General features: G+C 43.9%; 1 long non-coding RNA gene across 1 annotated transcript; it reads right to left on the reverse strand.

Moving 5' to 3' along the window:
• Positions 1-276: 276 nt before the first annotated feature.
• Positions 277-12,629, reverse strand: LOC122682193. Its single transcript, XR_006337257.1, has 7 exons — positions 11,855-12,629; positions 11,578-11,729; positions 5,850-9,112; positions 2,825-2,950; positions 1,946-2,038; positions 755-871; positions 277-327 (listed from the first exon to the last, which is right to left on the reverse strand). It is a non-coding gene; the product is annotated as an uncharacterized LOC122682193 (long non-coding RNA).
• Positions 12,630-21,803: the final 9,174 nt, after the last annotated feature.

A 21,803-nucleotide genomic window follows, 5' to 3' on the forward strand; every position in this document is an offset into this window, starting at 1 on the left:
AGAAAGGGAACTTTTCAGAGAGACAGAAGAGGTTCTCAGTCTTGATCTGTGTGGTGGTCACATGGCTGTCTACGTATATATGACGTCATTGAGTTCCATACTTAGACTTGTCCACTTTACCTCAGTAAGTGAAAGTGTGTTAATCACTCAGTTGTGTTCGACTCTGTGACTCCATGGACTGTAGCCTGCCAGGCTCCTCTGTCCTTGGGATTCTCCAGGCAAAAATTCTAGAGGTGTTGCCATGCCCTTCTCCAGGGGATCTTCCCAACCCAGGGGTCAAACTCAGGTCTTTCACATTGAGGGCAGATTCTTTAGCTCAGTAAAGAACTGTAAAAAAGAAAATGTTTCTCAGGGTGGGCACATATTATGAAGAGAAGCCTTAAACATTCCTCCTTGTTTTCCCACAAGTGAACTTTAATCAATACATTTAAATCCCCAAATTTCTGAGCTTTAAGCTTTCTCCTTGGCAGGAAATTAGGTACCTAAAGGAGCTTCTTAATTCTGTCAAATATTAAGTACAGAAGCCAAAACTGGCTACAGATTTCTAACCTCTGATTACTAAAAACAGCCTTAGGGGCCCGGGAACCTGGGCTTCCCTGCACTTTTATGAGGCTTTCCTTCATCTTAGCTGAAATAACTCAAAATCAGTATGTGACTCATTCAAAGTGTTACTAATCCAAGAGGCAGACGTTTGCTTTCTGGGTTAAAGGCTCAAGAAAAATCCTATAATAGTTAAGGTTAAAAAAAAACAAACCTTAAATCTCCCATGAAAGGTGTACAAATTCCTCTTTCAGTTTTACAAAGCAAAAAATGTCTTAAACCTTGATTTTAAAAGAATTCAAAGCAACACTTCACTGTTGGTGTGCAAAACCTAGAAAACAATATGGTAGGAAAGCATTAGCCATCAAATTAGCTACTAAATAGACGACTTCCTTTCACCCTCTCAATTCACAGCCCCCATGGGAGAGTTTATTAACTTCAGGGACTGAGTTCACATTAATTAAGCTTAACTACCCTTGACCACTTAAACAGCTAATCTGGGGGTAGGGGGAACAGGGAGCAGGGGAAAGCAGCTGCTTTTGGAGGTATAGAAAAATGTATCTATCTGAGATCCATCTATTTATAGATATATATGTATGGATACAAGTGTATACATAGATATGTAATTATCAACAATTTTTTAATTTCCATTGCTTCAACCAGACTGGATTACAAGCATGTATCATTTGTGGATAAACTCCTAACGATAAAGCATTATCATTCACAGGCACAGTCTTTCTCATATGGAAGAAAATTGAAAGAAAACTGCTGCATCAGCCCTGTGAGTTTAAAACTCCCGAGCAGTGGAATCCCGAGCCTTCAAATGCTAAGTAGGGTCAAGTGGAGTGTCCAGTGTCGACCATGAGTGAGATGGCTGGACACAAAGAAACATCAGTGTCCATCACTGTCTCGTGCCCACCTGGACTTCCCACTTTATTATTTTCCCCGCAGCCACCTCAAGCCCAACACTCCTACTGCATCACTGTGGTAACCTTCCCCCGACTCAATGAGATGACTGCCTCCCCTCTGGGCTTTCTTTCTTCCACTGTTTAACCAACAACAGGGCAGCTGGGAGTAAGCCTGGGATGAGCAATGCTACGCGCCCCCTCCAACTCCCACCCCAACCCTCCCCTACCCTGGCCCTCAGGAGCTTCACTCATCTTGCCCCCCACCCAACTCTCTCTCCCCAGGGAGCCCATGATGGGAATGCTACGGCCATAAGGGAGCTCTGCACAGCAACCACTCACTCTAAGGAGGCAGCACCGGGCCAGATCCTCCAGGAAAGGATGTCCTAGCAGTCTGAGTCACAGTAAGGACAGGGCTCCTTCTTTTAATAACCTCAGAGCGCTCCATCTGCCTTCACCTCCCACAGCCCTGTGGTCCCCAAAATGCAAAGGGAAGTCACCTTCAGAACACGTTTCCTTGGTTGGATGTGAGGCTTTTCCACTCTTCATTCACAACAGCTGGCCTTTCAGATCCTTAAACAAGGGATTGAGAGCTGGTGTTTTAAGCCCAAGAGAAAGAACTGACATCAGTATCTGTGACCTGAAACAGCCACAGCCAAGCTGGGCAGGCTGTGGTCCTGGGGGAGGCCAAGGTCGAGCCCCCCAGGCCCCCCGACTAGGAGGAGAGGGGACTGAGAGGTTTCACAGCATCCCATCCCCACTATGCTACCTATAGTCAGTGGTCGAGGGACATTCCTCTCTGTGGTCCCTAACTGGACACAGACGCTGCCACGGACACTGCGGGGATAGTCATCGTCACAGGCAGGGGAACACTGGGGTCTGAGTCTGCACCCGTTTCACTTCCATCTTCCTCAGAACACAGAGCATTAAAGAAACAGAGGGGCTTTCACACTATTTATCCATACTGATCGTATTTTCCTTTTCCTGTAAGTCAGCTGATGCAGAGAATCACTGATCCTTCTCTCCTTCCCGCTAAGGGATGAACCAGTGCTGGACAGAGAAAAAATGTGGGCGCAGTGTCATCATGTCTCCCCAGTCATGTAGAAGCACACAGACAGATTTTCCTGGAATTGGTGATGGGGATGCTGAGTCCAGAGGGTAAAGGGGATACCCGGCCCCAGAGTCTGTCCAGTCTCAGCAAGGATGATTGCTTACATGACAGCAACAGACACACAAGTGCCAATCCTCCAGGGCAGGCCATCTCTCCCCCATGTCTGCTCAGCCATGGGACAGGCCTTATTGAGCAGCGTTGGTTTGAATCATAACTTGTCACCCTCCCAGCCTCAGGACCTTTGTCCTGGCCTCCCTCTAAGGCTCACCAGTCACCTCCGCAGGGAGTAGGAAAAAAGACATCTGGGAGCTTGGTCTGGAGAAGCAGACACCACACTCAGAAACAGTTTCTTCAAAATGTCCAGGGGCACATCTGTTCTCAATTAGAAACATATCTGGAAGACAGAGATTTCAATTTCCAACAGATAGAGTGGTACAAAAAGAACTTTTAGCACTGATACATAATAAGGGATATAAGGTATTGTTAGAACAAATGACTGTTAAGAATATATATAAAATGTACTAGGTATGAAGTGAAGTGAAAATAGGTCAGTCGTGTCCAACTCTTTGCGACCCCGTGGACTATACAGTTCATGGAATTCTCCAGGCAAGAATACTGGAGTGGGTAGCCTTTCCCTTCTCCAGCGGATCTTCCCAACCCAGGAATCGGGGTCTCCTGCATTGCAGGTGGATTCTTTACCAGATGAGCTATATGGGAAGCCCTATTTATCCTATATAACCTCAAAAAAATACAAGTTTCCGTTACATATTCATTTTCTTAAAAGAGCTTTAAAACCATCACAATAAAATGATAGGAAATCAAAATTTCTGCTGACCCTTAGGAGCAGTGCAGCAAAATCATGCAGGGGCATTTGTAATACCATCTAACAAAAAATGAGGGAGAAGCAATGAGACCACAATTTGGAATGATCCTGGTCTTTCTACAGGTTTTCTCTCAAATTCTTTCAAATTCTCTTCAAGCTTGTACCTCTGGACTGTCTTCTGCTAAATAGTAAATAAGCATTGTTTTGTAACATTTATGAGATATTCACAAGAAATGGGGACTTTGGGATCCATTTTTCCTGTCCATTGAATGTGGGTTTGTTTCCATGACAATAGCAGCTGCTCAGTCACATCTTCGCCCCTCCTCCTCCCCAGCTGCTAGGACCCACAAGAAGCCATCGTTCAATTTTTAAATAGAAGACCATTTAAAAAGAAATCTTTGGGGGGATGATTCTGCTGTCTAGATGTGTCTAGTATTTAAATAACTGGAGAATGAGATTTCCTCTACATTTTGTAGTTTAATGGCAGAGGGTGAGGGAAGTCATTCTGAAGCTTGGGAGTCATTCCTGGTATCTTGGCATCATAGATTTGGTAGAGTTGGCTTCCTGGGGGTGGTTCCAGCTCATGTGACCTCCCATCCCCCAGCGTCCTCAAGGACACACAGACTTAGACACATTCACCACGGGAGAACATTCTTGAGGCTGTGTGGCAGCTAAAGCTTCATTTATTAAAGGTTAATCCAGGGCTACAGCAAAAATACTCCGTAAGAGGGTTATTAAATTTTCTTATGAAATGTCGTCAGGGAGCTTTGTTGTCTGGATGTCAGGTTAAAGCCACGACTGGGAAAAATTCTTCTGAAGACAAAAAAGCACAGTGTTAAGACTGTCATCATACATCAGCCTACTCTGTCACTTGACCTTGAGAGTCCTTTCGCCTTCATGAAAAGTATCGAGTGTTGAGAATGCATTTTACAGCTCAGAGTCATCAGCCAAGTGTTTCAGAAATGCCCTTTACAGCAAAGCCATTGATGGGGTGCAGGGGTTTGACAGGAGGGTAATCACGGGCAGTCAAGAATCACACAGATCATCTGTCCAGACCATTTATTTTATGAATTAGGACTTTGACACCCAGGAGAGGGAGATGGATTCTCACAATAAGGCTGAGCCCAAATCAGAAACCACACTCTCAAAGGCTTTTCTGCTGCAGGAAACAAAGAGGCACCTGGGCAGCAAAGGGGGTGATGCAGCCTTGGGGCAGAGAGGGCCTCCAGCACCCAACACAGGGGCTGAGGGTGAACACATTGGAGCAGAGCACTGGGAGTGCTTCTGGGGCTGAACACACCCAGCAGGTGACAGAGGCGGCCAGGAAAGGAGACCAGTGGCATCCACCAAGAGGGAGAGGCCCAGGAGAGGGGAGCAGGTGCCCAACTGGCTCTGAGCCTTAGGAACGAGCCCATGGATGCCAAGATGCAAACCAGGTGGCTTAAAGAACCAACATTTATTTCTCACAGTTCTAGAAGTTGGCAAGTCCACAATCAAAGTGCCAGCAGATTCAAGGTTTGGTGAGGGCCCTTTTTCTCGCTCATAGATGGCTGTTTTCTCAATGTGTCCTCAAGTGGCAGAAAGAGGTGAGAAAGCTCTCTCAGACCTCTTTTATCAGGGCACTAATCCCATCATGGGAGCACCACCCTCACAGCCTATGTTGTCATTCAGTCCCTAAGTTGTGTCTGACTCTTTGTGACCCCTTGGACTGCAGCACACCAGACTCCTCTGTCCTTCATGTCCATCTCCTGGAGTTTGCTCACATTCTCCTGGAGTTTGCTCAAATTCTCATCCCTTGATGCTATCTGACCTTCTAATCTTCCCCAAAAGACCCCACCTCCCCATAACATCACCTTGGCGTTAGGATTTCAGCACATGAATTGTGAGGAATACAAATATTCAGGCCATAACAATTCCAAATGTTGATTAGACTAATTTTCACATAAAGTGAAAGTGAAAGTCATTCAGTCATGTTTTACTCTTTGCAACCCCATGGACTATACAGTCCATGGAATTCTCCAGGCCAGAATACTGGAGCCTTTCCCTTCTCCAGGAGATCTTCCCAACCCAGGGATTGAACTCAGGTCTCCCACATTGCAAGTGGATTCTTTACCAGCTGAGCCACAAGGAATCCCAAGAATACTGGAGTGGGTAGCCTATCCCTTCTCCAGCAGATCTTCCTGACCCAGGAATCGAACCGGGGTCTCCTGCATTGCAGGTGGATTCTTTACCAACTGAGTTATCAGGGAGCCCACTAATTTTCACATAAAGTCTCATTCAAATACACACTTCCGCCGGCATATAGATTTATCTTAACATGGTATTGTTAAGAGGTGGGTGTAGAGGTTACATAGCTTTCTGAAGGGCCATCTTTCAGTACTTCTTGGTATCAGTAGGATGTTTTCAGCTGCGAATCACAGGAAATCACAACTAAAGGTAGTTTTAGCAATAAGCAAATGTGTTATCTCACATAGCAAGAAGTACCAAGATAGGGCACGTCCTGGGGTGATGTGAGAGCTCCCGTCCAGGCCTATGTAGTTCTCTCCACCAGGTCCCCCTCTGTGTCTCGGCATTGACCTCAGCTGGAGACAAGACGACCAAGATGGTGCCAGGGCTCATAGTAATTCCCATAATCCTAAAGTCTTGTTAAATATACAGAGTTCACGCAAAGAAAAAGCATCTAGAAAAGATAAATTATCTATTTCTTAAATGGTTTTATGGGATTTGGACTTTTTCCCTGAAATCTCCCACCTCCTCTCCCTCCTCCAGGCAACAGCTCTTCTTACCTGTTCACTCGATGCCAGCCCCTGGATGCCAGGTGTTGTACTGTACTAATGTACTTTTCAAGGTACTGTACTGTAATATTAAAAATATTTTCTTTATTTTTTGTGTTTGTTTCTTATGTATGTATTATTTGTAGGAAAAGTATTATAAACCTATGACAGGACAGTACTATGTAGCTGACTGTGTTAGCTGGGCACCAAGGCTAACTTTGTATGTCTTATGAACAAATTGGATTTATGAACACGCTCTCTAAGCAGAACTCATTCGTATGCAGGGGACTTGCTATGTAAGTAGCTGCACTTCTTCCATAATCTTAATTTCAAGCATTTCACTTGCTAAACACCAATTCCTATGTTGCCAAATCACCTCCCCTTTTGCCTTCCTCCCAGAACCCTTCTGCCCATGGGGGCCACAAGCCCACGGACCTGCTCTCTCGTATCCTCACGTGCCTCCTTCTACAGCTTAGACTCCAAACCCAATCATTGTACATATTCCCCTGCAAATGTGCTCAGCGTATCTCCCCCTTCATCACACCCAACTGGAATAAAAACCAAATAAAGACTCACTGCTTAAATTTAACTTTCAGCCTTGTCTACACCTCTGCCCACAGAAGTGGGACATATGGAGAAAAACCAGTCCACCGTGGTCACTGGTCTCACTTCATTTCAGGACCGCACACTTCAAATGAGCCCTTAAAGCTGCCCATCCATCCCACCTCCATTCCGGTCTCTCAGGGCAACTGTTTCCAAGGTTCCCTCTTTTCAGACCTCCAGTTGCTCCCACCCTCGGCTCACATCAACCAACGTCCTCTCTGCACAGCACGGCGGGGCCTCAGCATCAGCTCAGCTGCTCTGGCTCCTATGTGTGCTGCCTTCCTCCTTGTTTCCGCTGGTCTCTGAAGCCCCTCCTCTTGGACTCAACATCTCCTTCAACTGTTCTCAGGTTCTTCTTCATTCATTACCCGCCTTGCAACTGTATCATCCCCATAAGCATGCAAGTGTGCTGTGATTTTTTTTTTTGCCATCTTGAAAAAACAATGAAGTCCCTTAACTTCAAACTCTTCCTAAGAACATCCTCATTTCTGTTCTCCTTTAAAACAAAACTGCTCTGAAACATTGTCTATATTCTCCTTTCTCAAGCTCTAACCTACTCCATTTCGACTTGCATGCCTCCCGCTCCCCAGGAACTGCCCTCATTGGGATCGGCAGTGGCCTCCACACTGACCTTCTCAGAATGTGGGTTGTATCAGCAGCGTTTGGCACAGTTGTCCCACCTGCCTTCCCTGAGCACTTCCTGCATTTGGCTTCCAAGACATCATTCTTCTTCATTTCTCTTTCTGTCTACTCGTCTCCTTTGAGGGTTCCCTTCCTCCTCCTCACTTCTGAAACAGGAGTTCTCAATCCCCACCTGTACATTAGAACCACCTGGGAAGTGCCTCTAACATGCTAATGCCCAGGTTATGTACCAGGTAACTGAGTCGGGAGCCCCAGGGAGGAGGCCCAGTTACCACTGTGTGTTTGACAGTCTTGAGGGTGATTCTACAGTGGAGCTGGGGAGAGGAACACTGCTCTATATCGGCATGTGGCCCACTGAGGTTCTCAAACTCCTCTGTCTTCTCCATCTAGACTCACCACTACATGGCTGATCCCCTGCTAAAGGTTCCCAAGTTAGCACCTCCACCTTACCTGTATCCCAAGCTCCATGCTCCCATATACCCCACTGCCTATTAGACAAAACCTCCTTACATGAAAAAATAATTCCCTCAAAGCTTTTCCAAGTAAGAATTCCCATTATTCTAAATGCTTTTTAAATACATGAAGCTCACACTCAATTTTTTGCCAGCTTTACCTGTTTTCAGTATATGTTCAATAAATGATGAAGTGACTTTTCTCATAGAAGCAACATAGGAATTCCCTCAGCTTGAAACACAAGGCAAAAAGAACCAGATAAATTCCACAGACAGAACACGAAATGGTGCCTAGACTTCAGAGAGTAAAATGAATGATAGAATAAAATGAAGAATTATGTTGAATTCATTCACCAGGAAATGTCAAAAAATAATGATGTGTTGTTTTGTAACCTGGAACTGAGCTAAGAATACTTATAATGCTCTAGGTTTTCTTCAAGAGCAACCTAAATAAAGCACAAGCATTTTTTTCAGTCATCAAAACACAGTGAGCACTGACCCAGGGTTCAGAAGAACTGCTCCTGGTCCCAGCAATTCCCAGATTTAGGCAAGTTAAGAGCTTGAATTTCTTTCATCTCCTGTGAAAAAGGAGCTTTGGTAATAGTCCTCTGAAGATTATTAAAAATGATATTACATTTTTATTATCATACAATCTAGGGCTATATTTAAGAACTAGTTATTTAAAATAGTCCTATGTTAACAATTCATCACAGAAACCTATAAAAAGAAATCTTACATTTTAAAATGTCTGATACTTGAGGGTTCAATTTTCCCCGTAATAATCACAACCATTTTATAATAAACCCATGTCCAAAATCATAAGGCTACCAAGAAATTTCTTAAAGTTAGTCAAACTCATTCTAAAGTATCTTCCTTCTGCTAACATGTTATTAATACATTATCATTATTATTACTATTTATTAGCATTTTCATTCTATGGACTTTTTAAAGTCCAATTAGGTAAAATTTCCTGCCTTACACCCACCAAATCATTACAAAAACTGCCCACTTACCAATTTTTTTAGCTTTTCAACTAATCTTTAAGATACACTTTTAATTCAAGATGTATGAAGACTTCACGACACTCATTTGGGGACCACCTCTCAGTCACACATTACCTGACTCCAGTGAGATTCCATGGTATCAATAGTTCCCACTTTTAGATTATACATCATGTAATTAACTTTATGCTCTGTTTCTGGGCCACAGCATTTATTCTTAAAATGAATTGCTTGACATTGCTCTGTATTCATCAGTTGTTTCTATGGGAAACACAAATTTGACACTGACCATATTTAAGAACTATCTGAATTTTTCAGCCATTGTATATATTTTAACAAACTTAAAAGGTGAAAAAACGTTTATTCTGTTTACTCAGCTACTATCATTTCTGTTGCTCTTCCTTCTCTTCTGGCATTCCAGGATCTCCTCTTCTATCATTTAAGAAATATCTGAATTTTTTAATAGGGAAAATAAAATATGTCCCTAACAATTTCTTGGAAACTCAATGTCTGTATATTCATACCTCCAAATAATCCTAACATTTTAACCTTGCACATGAGCCAGAATAATGAACCTTTCCTTCAACTATGTCCCACATCTTCATCAACTCAAGGTCTGGTTTTACAACAGAGACACTGAATACTTCTGTCTGTATCATGGTCCACAGGAGTCCCCACATTTCAAACATGTCTGACTTAGGGAACTTTTATTCTGGCTGCAATTTATTCTGGTGTCAGATTGACTCCAGCTTCAATAGCTTTGTCGTTCTTGTCTCAGACATCAGACCCTTTCAGTTTCTGGAGTGTGAGCCCAGGTTCCAAAATGCCTGAACAGAGCAGATCCGTATCACCTCAGTGTCATAATCCAGATTACACATTAGAAGCTACTCCTTTCCCCTTTTCATCCATGAAGCAATGGCAGCCTAATATTTTCAAATATTTTTATTTTTATCATCTCTAAGTCAACTGGAGAACAGATCTCCCCAGAACTTCCAAGGTCCAGGGCAGCCAGGACTTCATTATTTTGTTTTACTGTGGAGATCATTGCTTGGTGTCATGTTTTCATAATTTATCAAGAAATTCATCAGCAGGGAAAGAGCTTCACCAGGAAAGATCTCAACGATCTTCTCAGAGTCTGCAAATCTCAATAAGCCTTCAAGGCAACATCATCTATATCATTTTGTCACAAGAAAAGGGTAAAGTGACTTCTAGGTGACAAAAGAGTCACATACAAACAGCAATTTCATTTCTCCGATTCTGGATTTCTACTTTAAAAATCAACAGTCAGCGTTCTAGAGACTAGCAAAGGGTTGAACTGCCGCGCAGCACCTCCTCCTTTGACAGGGGTGCCCCTTTTGCACAGTGACTAGGATGACTCTATTGGAGTGTGACGTTCATCCTACTGAGGATGCAGAGTTTGAGCTCAGGGTACAGCAAGTTTTCCCTAAAGAGGACAGATGCTCCAGGACCATGTCTTGGCTATTGTAAATACTGCTGCTATGAATACAGGGGTGCATATATCTTTTTGAATTATAGTTTTCTACAGATACAGGCTTAGGGGTTGGATCACTGGCTCTATTTTTCAGTTTTTTAAAGCTCCTCCCTACTGTCCTCCATAGTGGCTGTACCAATGTACATTCTCACCAATCACAGGTTCCCTTTTCTCCACACTCTCTCTAACAATTTATTATTTGTAGACTTTTTAATGGTAGTCATTCTGAATGGTGTGAGATGAAACCTCATTGTGGTTTTGGTTTGCATTTCTCCAACAACTAACCATGTTGAGCATCTTTTCATGTGCCTATTAGCCATCTGTGTATCTTCTTTGGGAACGTGTCTATTTAGGTCTTCTGCCCAGTTTTTGATTGGGGTGTTCTCTGACATAAATTGAAATTTGGGGGTTTGCTGTTAGGAACAGGGTACAAAATGCAGTGGACACACAGAGAAAATGTATCTATGTCTGCCAAATTCAGGAAGATTCCCTACACTGAGCCTCATTCTCCATCCCATTATTCTGGGAGCAGAGATTGCTTTCTTTAGCTTAGGCCCAGCATCTGTGGCTATCACACACCCTACTGGTTATCCAGATTTGACTTCTATTAAAAATTAGCTGCCTTGAGTACACAGAGTCTTATTGCAAAGAAATGTTTTATCCCCACTCCCTTTCTCTACGTCTTTTTTCCTGCCTCTGCCTTGTTGCCCATTATTGTGAGTGGAGCAGGGTCCACCTCATGCACAAAGGAAATTAAAGCTACATATCAAGTGTGTCTCATGCTTGTCTCATTGTTTTGATTCATTTGAACTTTAATTTCCAGTAGGTGACCAACCACCTTAATTTTCTCAGGACTGAAGGGTTTTCTAAGACTCTAGACTTTCAGTTGTAAAACTGAGACAGTCCCAGGCAAAGGAAGACCAGTGGTGTCCCTAAGTCAATTGGGCAAGTGTGGGTTCTGACCATCTTGAGGCTTATGCCAGCTTTCTGTAAGGAAGCTCCCCTGAATTCATGATTTTAAAAGCAGTCATCTCAAATCACTACTTTCTGAAGCCAAGCTCTTAGCAACAAGAGGGCAAAACTGGAATCTTGTCTACTTTTCCTTGACCCCCATGTACTATTTTTAATTACACCCAAAGTGAAGAAAAAAAAACCATCCAACTTAATCTTACATCTAACCAGACCTAATTAAACCCCTCAAAAGATAACAATTAAAACAAAAGAACAGACATACCTTGGGCTGGGGGTGAAGGCAAGGGGAGTAAATATTACCAGTTATCCCCAGGACAATCTCCACCAAAAAGGGGCTTTGGGATAAACACAGCAGGTGCCTTAAGACCAGACCAGAGATCACCTCCTTCATGTTTAGTCCCTTGGGATTATTTCCTGTTTAAAATTAAGTATGAAACCATTCCCATGAGTTTTATCGTTTTAGTGCCCTAAAAGTCAGCCATTAGAATGAACTGATTGCCTGGTAAGAGTGAAAAGTCCTTTCACAGGAAAAGAAGTACCTCAAATGCTCAAAATGGCCAAGCTCTGAGTATGGGATGCAACTCTTTTCAGCTACTGGTTACCCTTGTTGGAGCAGGATTGTATCATCCAATGATCCAGTCCCTGGAAAGAAGTCACAGGTCCCCAGATTTTTTTGAGGTTATTGAGGAGGTCCAAACATAAAGCCTCAGGAAATCTTCAGGTTAGTCCATTATGTCATTTCAGATTGTCTGACTCTGAAGCCCCTACAGGGAGAGTAGACACGTGAGCAAAAGGGAGGGGAGGAAGCTCCAAGACCAAGTCCTGAGTGGTTTATCTCATCACAGCATCAGTTCCCTTTCAGCTTCTCACAGCATCATGGTTACCAGAGCCTGCAAGTCAGGGTAACTGGAAACACTGGAGCTTGCCATGAAGAGCATGGAAAACTCTGAACTTCAGAAGGGCACTAAATTGGGACCATTTCAGCCTAGAGAAAAAGCAAGAGGAGGAGACCCAAACTTAGTGAATTGTTACAGAAGAGCCGACCAGGGTAGAAAAAGTAGCCGAGTTGGAAAGAGACCAAAGATTGAAAGCCCCCAAACACACACACAACGGTGCCTGCATTCTGAATGCTCCATTCAGAAACATCTACATACATATTACAGAAAAATACACTTGTATTGTTGAATAAGGGTAAAAGAAGGTCACAGCTTGGTGGTCTTGCTTTTTTTATATTTTCCAAACCTTCTGCTACCCCCCAAAAATGATAGCCACTCTCAAGCACGCAGTACAAACAAATGCTCCCCCCAGGCTATCCGCCACGATGGGAGGGGCATTTGAAAAGAGAGGCCCCTGCCTGGTGCAGGGACTAATTAGGACACATGGTCCTCAACGCTTCTGTGGTGTGGGTTGGCCTGTGGATGAATTTTCCATTTGATTTTTCTTTTTTTTCTCTTCACATTTTCCACCCTGCACTAAAATTACTCTCCAGAAAAGCATTTATCTTTCCTACTGCTGCTTCACAGCCTGTCCCCATTAGAGGATTTTCAGGAAGGACTAGCTGGTACCTGTAAAAAATATCCATTGGCTTTTACAAGTGGAACATGACAAGAAAATCCTATTTTCTTTTCTTCTCCTATTCCTTGCCGGCTACCTCCTCAACTCATAAACTGAGGAAGAGGATTTCATCTTTCTTCTCATTTTTTTTCTTCTACCTTTTTTTTTCTTGTTTGGGGAAAATTTATTTCAAGAAGAAGTTTTACTTCCAGTACCTGTAGCCAACTTCCAGAAACAAATGAGAAAACTCATAGCAAGACACCCATCCTGTGTTGTTACATTACCCGTTTACCTGTGTGTGTGTCAAGGAACTATTTCCCACCAAGTTTTTTTTTAACTTTTACTATAAAAAAAAAAAAAACACAAATTCATGATGGAATATTTGGAAATATCAAAACAGAAAAAAAAATGCTTTTACTAAACCAAAAGCTAGAGATTACCAATATTAATATTTCAGAATATTTTTCCACTGTCTTACATTCTGAAGCTATTGTTTTTACAAACTGCTTTAGATTTCTGTAGAGGTCCACCAACTCACTTCAAATACTTCCTTGCTGAGGAACCTTTCCTGAGCTTCTCTGGCCCCAGAGTTGGCTTCCCCCAGGATCATACCTATCACATCAAATGGTAAATATTCTCTGTGTACATAGGCGTGTCACTCACCAGACTGAGAGCTCCTGTCTGGCAGGGACTTTCTCTGATTCATCTTAGTTCCTCCAGAATCTGGCACACAGCAATACATATTTAGCAATCAAGGCAAACATTTGTTCTCACGACCTTTGTGTCAGGTGTCAGTAACCAGAGACTGAGTATCCATCATGGAACCAACAGAGCAGTAAGGAGGGGAGCAGCCACAGGTTGTGTGAGGAACAAGGGCAGGGACCAGACATTAGAAGGAGGGCTGGAAGAAAGGCCAAAGCTGGACCAGGTAGGTCCATGTGAGCTGTGCAATGGGGACCATTGAGGGTTTTATGCAGGCGTCACACTTTTCCTGGATGCTATGTAAGCACAGGTTAGAGCTGCCTTCTGCAAGTGGAAGCAGGGGACCACTCCCAGAGCTGGACCATGGTGAGAGGAGAAAGGGTAGAGCTAAGTGGATTGGCTCAAGATAGGTTTTGGAGATGGTTAGAAAGGAAGGTCTGACAAACTGACTCTGAGGTTGAGTGCAAAGAAGAGACAAGTACGTCATTTAGGTTTCTGGATGGAGTAACTGGTGGATGAAGGTGTGATTTATTGAGATGGGTAAGACGGGAGCACCATAGACTGAAGAGGCGGAATGAAGAGTTCATTCTGGGACATAGTAAATTTGAGATGCTTGTGAAACAGTTACGTGGGAATGTGGAGCAGGCAGCGGAATACAAAAGTCTGGAGTTCAGAGAACTGGTCTGAGCTCAGAGCTATAAATCCAAGAATCACCCACAAATAAATGTTATTTAAAGCTCTGGGTCAAGTTGAGACCACCCACAGAAAGGGTAGCATGAAAACCAAGGGCACCAGAATCGGAACCGGCCAGAGATGGGTTGGTAGATGGGGAGGAGCCGGGAGGCAGCCCAGACAAAGCGGTGAGTGGTGCAGAGGGAGGGGCCTGACAGGGGCGGGCGGAAACTGAGCCCTGAGTGTGCAAAGCGGAAGGCAGGGCTACTGCAGCCGAACAGCAGAGGGTGAAGCCTGGCAGATGTAGAGAAGAGTCGAGACAGCATGTCCAGACAGTTCTGGACTTTAGGCATAGAAAACGGAGATGTGGAATGGCAGTTAGAGAACCCTGAAAGAACCAAGAAGAACATGGGGAATGTTTGCAGGCTGATGGGAGTGACCCAGTAGAAAAGGAGGGCTTGATGTGGTTGAAGATGAAGCGGGGTGATAAAGACAGGAATCCTTGAGTGGGGGAGGGGTGATGTCCGGAACAGGAGCAGAGGAGACCACCTTGGATGGGGAAGGGACACTTTGGAATGGCATCTGGAGGAAAGCAAGAAGGGCAAGATCATTGGACCACAGATCTGGCAGGAAAGTGCAAGAGTTCCTGGTCCTTGGAGAAGTATGAAGTGAGGTATCAACTAAGAGTGAGCCTGGCCCAGGAGCACAAAGAAGCAACCTAGCTCAGCCTTGGGGACCCAGGACATCTGAATACACCAGGGAAGGAAGAGTGAAGTCTGGCAAAGACTAGCAGAGCCGAGAAAGAGGCCTGTGAGAGATGAGCCAGGCATGGAATGGCTGGGGCTGGGAAGGTCCAAGCTGCCCTAGTGTGGAGGGGGCTGCGGGGTGAGAGAGTTAAGTTGGGGCTTTGCAGCACAGGGTAAGAAACTTGACTTTATCCAGAAGGTGATGCGGGGATTCTGAAGGATGTTAAGCAGAGAGGTGATATAATCAGAGTGGAGTCCTAGAGAACGTTCTGGGTGAGCATGGGCAGCAGCTTGCAGGGGATGAAAAATACTGGCGTGAAAGAGACAAAGCCCGAGGGTGACGTGATGATCAAGGCGGGAGGGGTTGCAGGCCTGGCATGAACAGTGGAGAGGTTGGACAGAAGTGGATGGATGGATTGAAGAAATACTTCAAAGGAGGCACCAACAAACTTTGAATCAAAAACATACCTACTTAAAATTTCCTTATACAACCAGTATTTGATTTTTAAGACACCACATATTACCAAATATATCAAATGCTGTGTCTTCTCTGAAGCAGGCATCTCTATAAATGGTCGGGCTAAGCTGTCTTGGTGCTCCCCACCCCCTTTTCCTCACACTGCTTGGTGTCTAGCTTTGGTTAAGTAATTACTTCCAGCCAAGTTAAACTCCGCAGCAGTAGGAACCTACCGGCTCCATCCCAGCCCTGCAGGAGACGCTGATGGGCAGAGTTCACAAACCATGGTGGCCGTGCAACTGGGTCACACGCAATAGTAAAACCTCAGTGCCCTGGGTGTGTATGTTTGTGTGTGTGCAGAGTGCTACAGTGTCATCACTGGCTATCGTTCTTGTTCAGTCGCTCAGTCGTGTCAGACTCTCTGCGACACGATGGACTGCAGCATGCCAGTCTTCCCTGTCCTTCACCATCTCCCGGAATATGCTCCCACTCATGTCCATTGAACCGGTGATGCCATCCAACCATCTCATTGTCTGTCATCCCCTTCTCCTCCTGCCCTCAAATCTTTCCCAGCATCAGGGTCTTTTCCAATGCGTACTTGATCATGTTCTGCCCAGAGAGAGAGGCAGAATAGGACTGATTAGTTCATGATGTAAAGACACTGAAAGCTTAGAGACACTAAGGGAACTTCCTAACTTCCCAAAGCAGAGCCCAGAGTGTTTTCTGGGGGCCTCGATGCCGTCCATTACTTTGCCTCAGACGTTGCAAGGAGAGAGTCTTTTCATTTTAGAGCCATACCCTTTAACATCTTCCCGCACAGTGAAAATGTCTGACTCTGTGGATTCTCAGCACATGTGTTCTCGCTTAAGAGCCCTCCAACCGTACAGCTGGAAGGGCCTCCAGACCTCAGTGGCTCCTGGCCGGCACCCACACCATCAGAAAGCATTTATTCAGTATCTTCCTGTGCCTTTTACTATCTTCCAACGGAAAGAATTTATTTTCGAGGGATGAACTGATCATTTTCCCTGACTTAGCCACTAGGTTGGGTCCATCAGGGGATTATTCTATAATTTTCATAGAATAATTTTCAGCCATGGCCTCCAAATCCAGCGTCACTCATGCACACAGCTCACCCACGAAGAAATGACAAGCGCTCCCTCCAATCTAACAGTAGATTAATGGAATCATGAAAACACCAGGCCTCACAGACCTTCTCTCTCATCTCCAGTCCCTCTTGCTTTCATTGGAAAGCAAGCCTTGGGGCATCTCCCTGTTTCTCCTTCCCACTTTCCCTCTGAGAGTTGGTAGGGAAAGGCTAAAGGGAATCAGATTGGAGAAGGCAAAAAGTCAAAAAAGTGAGAAGCAATCAGGAGGGACCAGAAGACAGAGGCCTGGAATAAGGGGGTGCTCAGCCATGACAGCATTCACAACAAAGGACAGATGACTCCAAAGACAAGAGCTTTTGAACTTAAAATTGCCTTGAGATGGACTGGAGTAGATTGGTTTTTAAAATTTATGATTGTTTTCTGAAACAATGGCTTTAACAAGACAAAAGTGATGGCAGTGGAGTTTCAAGGATGATGGGAGCATCCATTCTGGAGAATCTTAAGGGGTAAAACCAGGTAGAATGATAGGGATAAAGGTGGGGGTGGGGGGTTCCCAGCCCAACGTCATGGATCAGAGTGCATGGAGCCAGCCAGCCTGGAGGGTAGGGCGTGAAAGACCACAACAGAGGGACCGAGAGCAGAGGAGGCAGGGAGCAGAGTCCTGTTCATCCTCTTGTTTCCTTTCATTCTTCAAATCATTTTAAATGTATCTCTGTTCATTTTTTTATTTTTCCTCTCTTGCTCTGAAATAGGTCACAACATACAAATTAGGCGGATTCTCCCACACCCACTCCATTTTTTTGTTATTGTAGCATGTTCATCTGCTTCAGGCTTCCCAGATGGCACTAGTGGTAGAGAACCCACCTGCCAGTGCAGGAGACATAAAGAGATACCAGTTCAGTTCCTGGGTCAGGAAGATTCCTTGGAGGAGGGCAGGGCAACCCACTCCAGTATTCTTGCCTGGAGAATCCCATGGACAGAAGATCCTGGCGGGCTGCAGTCCATGGGTTGCAAAGAGTTGGACATAACTGAGGGATTGAACATGCCTGCAGGCAGTAGATATTTCTAGAAGAAAAAAAAAAAAAATATATATATATATATAGGTTTGATGATTTTAACTTTTCTGACCTGAAAACTAAGAAGGTTACAGCAAATGTTCAAAATATTTTTTAGAAATTTACTGGTCCATGAAGTCTAAACATTTGGAACAGCTTCTATATACTTGTAAAAATAAAAGACTATTTAGTCCCATTAGGATTTGGAGATTGAGGGTTAAAAGAGGCCTGGAGCCTAAAGGCTGCAAAATACAGATCCACTTAATACTCTGGACAGACCTCTATGGAATGTTCCCCGGCACTTTGTCTGCTAGAGTTTTAAGTGGCTCACAAAGTGGTGATTCCTGGGAAGGTTGAAACATTTCCTCTCTTGCTCTGAAATAGGTCACAACATACAAATCCAATTTAATCCTCACCCAATGCAACGATCACTATAATAGCTGAAAGGCAAAGTGAACAGTTTAGCCCAGAGCTAAAAGCTCTCTGATAGTGACCTCTTTATTGAAAGAAGAACAAACCCAGAAAGGAAACAGTGTGCGATGTAGTCATCCAGAAACTGCCTTAGAAAGAGTATCACTGAGCCACCTTATGAATGACTGATCCGTCCATCCAGTTGCACTTCATAGAACTTTGAAAACTTTTGCCTTCTCTTCCTGAGATGCAGATTTTATGACTATGAGCAAAAATTCTGAGTATGTTACTGTGAAACTTAAAGCTGACTTTTCAGACAATTCTGGTGTGAAGAATGAGAGAAGGTCACAAAGAATGAAAGCCAAATAACTTAGAAACACTTATTGAAATTTGACGATGTGTTTGGGCTGCCATAACAAAAATATCATAGACCGAGGGGCTTGTAAACAACATAAATTTATTTTTCACAGTTCTGAAGTCTGGGAAGTCCAAGATCAAGGTGCCGGCAGATTCAGAGTCTAGTGAGAACCATCTTCCTGGTTCATAGATGATGGATCTTCTTGCTGTGTTGTCATGTGGTGCAAATGAGGAGGGAGTTCTCTGGGGCCTCTTTCATGAGGACACTAATCCCATTCCTGAAGGCTTGCCCTCATGATCTAATTACCTCCCCAAGGTCCCACCTCCACATACCATCACTTTGGGGATTAGAGTTTAACACTATTTTTTTTTTTTTTTTTTTGGTGGGGGTGCAAATATTCAGTCCATGGCAGACAATACCAGGAACTAGGAACAAAAAGATAGAAAAGGATCCTAGAGATGTGGGTTAGTGGGAAGATAAGTAAGCGGACACATACAACAGCTTGGTATAGATGATGTTTCCTTATATAAATTCTCATAGCTGTGTTCTAACTACAGGATGAACAGCAGCTAACACTTCAGCACAGGAGGAGTATTAGCTAGACTTTGACTCAGCACTCTGACTACTTACAGTATAGTTATTTGTTAACTTAAATAAATCCCTTAGTTCTGACAGCACACAAACGTCTACTGATTACAAAGAAGCCAAATTATTTCCCTCAGTCTACAAATGAATGGTGGTGATTTTCAAGCATATTCTTCATCACTCATCACAGGTGGGAAGGTAAGGGCGATGGAGTGGTTTGACTGTTGTGAAATAGTAGAAACTGACCAACTTTCCAGTTGCTTCTCTCAAGTACAAACATAATGCTCCTACCAAGTACAGGTCTCATGACACCTGTACAAACAAGCTCAAGGTAAGGAAGCATTCTGATAATGACCAAAGAAGGAGAAATCATTTGGAGACAGTTAGAATAGACCTTTAGGAGGGAATGAGTCTTAAGAAGGAAGCTGAAGATTGAAAAGCATGTTGGTAAATTAAGGAGGGCTGGCAAACAGGCTGGTCACCCTTAGCATTAGAGAAGACAGGGCAAGGATGTTGAAGTTGTTGGCTTGGCTGGAATGTAAGGTCTGAGGAAACATGTTAATAAAGGAAAAAGGAGGGGGACTTCCCTGACAGTCCAGTGGTTAAGACTTCTCCTTCCAGTGCAGGGGTTGCAGGTTCAATCCCTAGTTGGTAAGCTAAGATCCCACATGCCTCAAGGCCAAAAAACCAAAACATGAAACAGAATATTGTAACAAGTTCAATAAAGACTTTTAAAATAGTCCACGATTAAAAAAAAAAAAAGAAAAAAGGAGAAGAGTGACAGACAAAGATGCAGTAAATTTCAAAGTCCATGAACTGTGGTCTGAATGTCTGTGTCCCCCACAAAAAAATTCACATGTTGAAATCCTAGTGCCCAGTGTGATGGTTTTCAAAGGTGAGGCCTTAGGGAGATGACTGGGTTCTGAGGGTGGAGCCCTCATAAATGGGATTAGTGTCCTGATTAAAGAGGCCCCAGAGAGTTCCCTTACCCCTTCCACTATCTGAGGACACAACGGAGTCTGCTACCCTGAAGAGGGTCCTCACTCCACCCTGCTGGCACCCTAAGCTCAGACCTCCAGACACCACACTATGAGAAATAAATTTCTATTATTTATGAGCCACTCAGTCTGTGGCATTTTGTAATAGCAGTCTGAACAGATTAATACACCGTAGCTTAAAGACTTTGAAAAAGAAAATGGGTAACAGGAAGTCAACAAAAGGATCTGAGATAAAATATTACATTCTTTGTATAAAAGTAACTTGGGAAAATGATTTCATCTAGTCAGTAAGTGTCTGAGTGAAGAAAGAGAAAGAAGGGCTGCCCTCTCCCACCATTGTCTGGAGCATCATGAGGAGCCACGTGACATCTTCTGGGAGCTATTGTCAAGGACCTTGCATATAGAAAAGTGTGGCAGCCACTTTCCATGCCATTGTCTGAACCCACTGAATGTTTAAGACCGCAGTGTCACAAATAGTACTAGGCAGTCAGGAAAGCAAGAGAGGGTTGAAATGGAAAGCAAAGAGTTTATCCACTACCATCTTTAATTTGGGGTGATGATCAGTCCTCCGAGAGGAAGTAACTCAGCCACAGAAGGTGCTTCATCTAAAGGTGAGACCAGTTTGGTTTTGTTGCCTCTAAATTTAGCTGATTCAAAAATATATAAAGCAAATTCCATAACAAGCAGGGAAAGTGTGTGTGCAGTGCACGGAACACTGATCTAACTCTGTGTAGAGGAAGTGGGGCAGTGCTTACATTTCAAACAAAAATTTTACATCTATAATTAACTTAGATTTATCTTCAATTTAGTTTTCCTGTTCAACTTCCAGAATATTTTAACTGTAAAAGCCCCTGAATGAAAAAAAAAAAAAAAAAAACACAACTTGGTAATAAGAAAATCTGGTACTACTTTGTGAATCAGCTTTTTTAATGGGCATAAATATTTCCATGTGTACGCATGCTTCTGTCACCACTGACTGCATCGCACTGCCTTCATCTGGCTAAACAGACTACAACTGGCTGAGTAGAGCTTTGTATTGATGGGTCCCCAGGAAAACAGACAGTGAGGTTGAGTGAGAAGCGCAAGAGGTTGGAGGTGGGGGTGATGTTTGTGAAGAACATCCAAGGAGGAATGAAGACGATCCATGGTTCAGACCATGGTTCATATGTGGCACGTGTAAAAGGTGAGAGAGTAAGAAACAAGGTGGAGAAGGGATGGACTAAGATCTCAGCAGGGAGGGTGGGGGCTGGCTGATAAATTTTGGCCAACCAGCTGGAACACCCTAGAGCAATGACCTACTAGACGGAGGATGCTCCATCATTGGCTGGATGCTGCCCAGGAAGTGTGGTCTTGGCTCAAAAGCTGAGGCAGAAAAAAAAAAAAAAGCTGAGGCAGATCCTAAAGACACTGTGCTGGAGGCTGTCAGCTGACCTCATCCCTGCAGTGTTTTCTTTCTTGAATGGGTGTCTGAGTAGCACACCCCAATGACTGCCAAAGTGCATCTCTGCATTGCATGGATTTGCTTTTCCAAACATCTGTTAGGAGTGTCTCCTCCACAAGTCCAGTGGGGCTCTCTGTGAGCGGAAACATAGAAGTGGGAGCTTGTGGGTCCAACTGCAGCCCCAGTCACTGCTGTTGGCCTCAGGATGGTCACTGCTGTTCTTCCCTGCCTTTCATCATCCACCCTGAATCCCTTCACTCTCAGCTCTTACCTCCACTGATCCCGGTGGCTTTCCTCAGGCATACTCTCATTTCCTGAGGGATCTTTGGTGAACCCAGGATTCTCAGGCTGGCATCACTGCTCTTGTCCATTCACAGTCATGAGTGGTCTAAGAAGCACCAAG

Source organism: Cervus elaphus, chromosome 23 (assembly GCF_910594005.1).
Source record: "Cervus elaphus chromosome 23, mCerEla1.1, whole genome shotgun sequence".
Taxonomy (NCBI): Eukaryota; Metazoa; Chordata; class Mammalia; order Artiodactyla; family Cervidae; genus Cervus; species Cervus elaphus.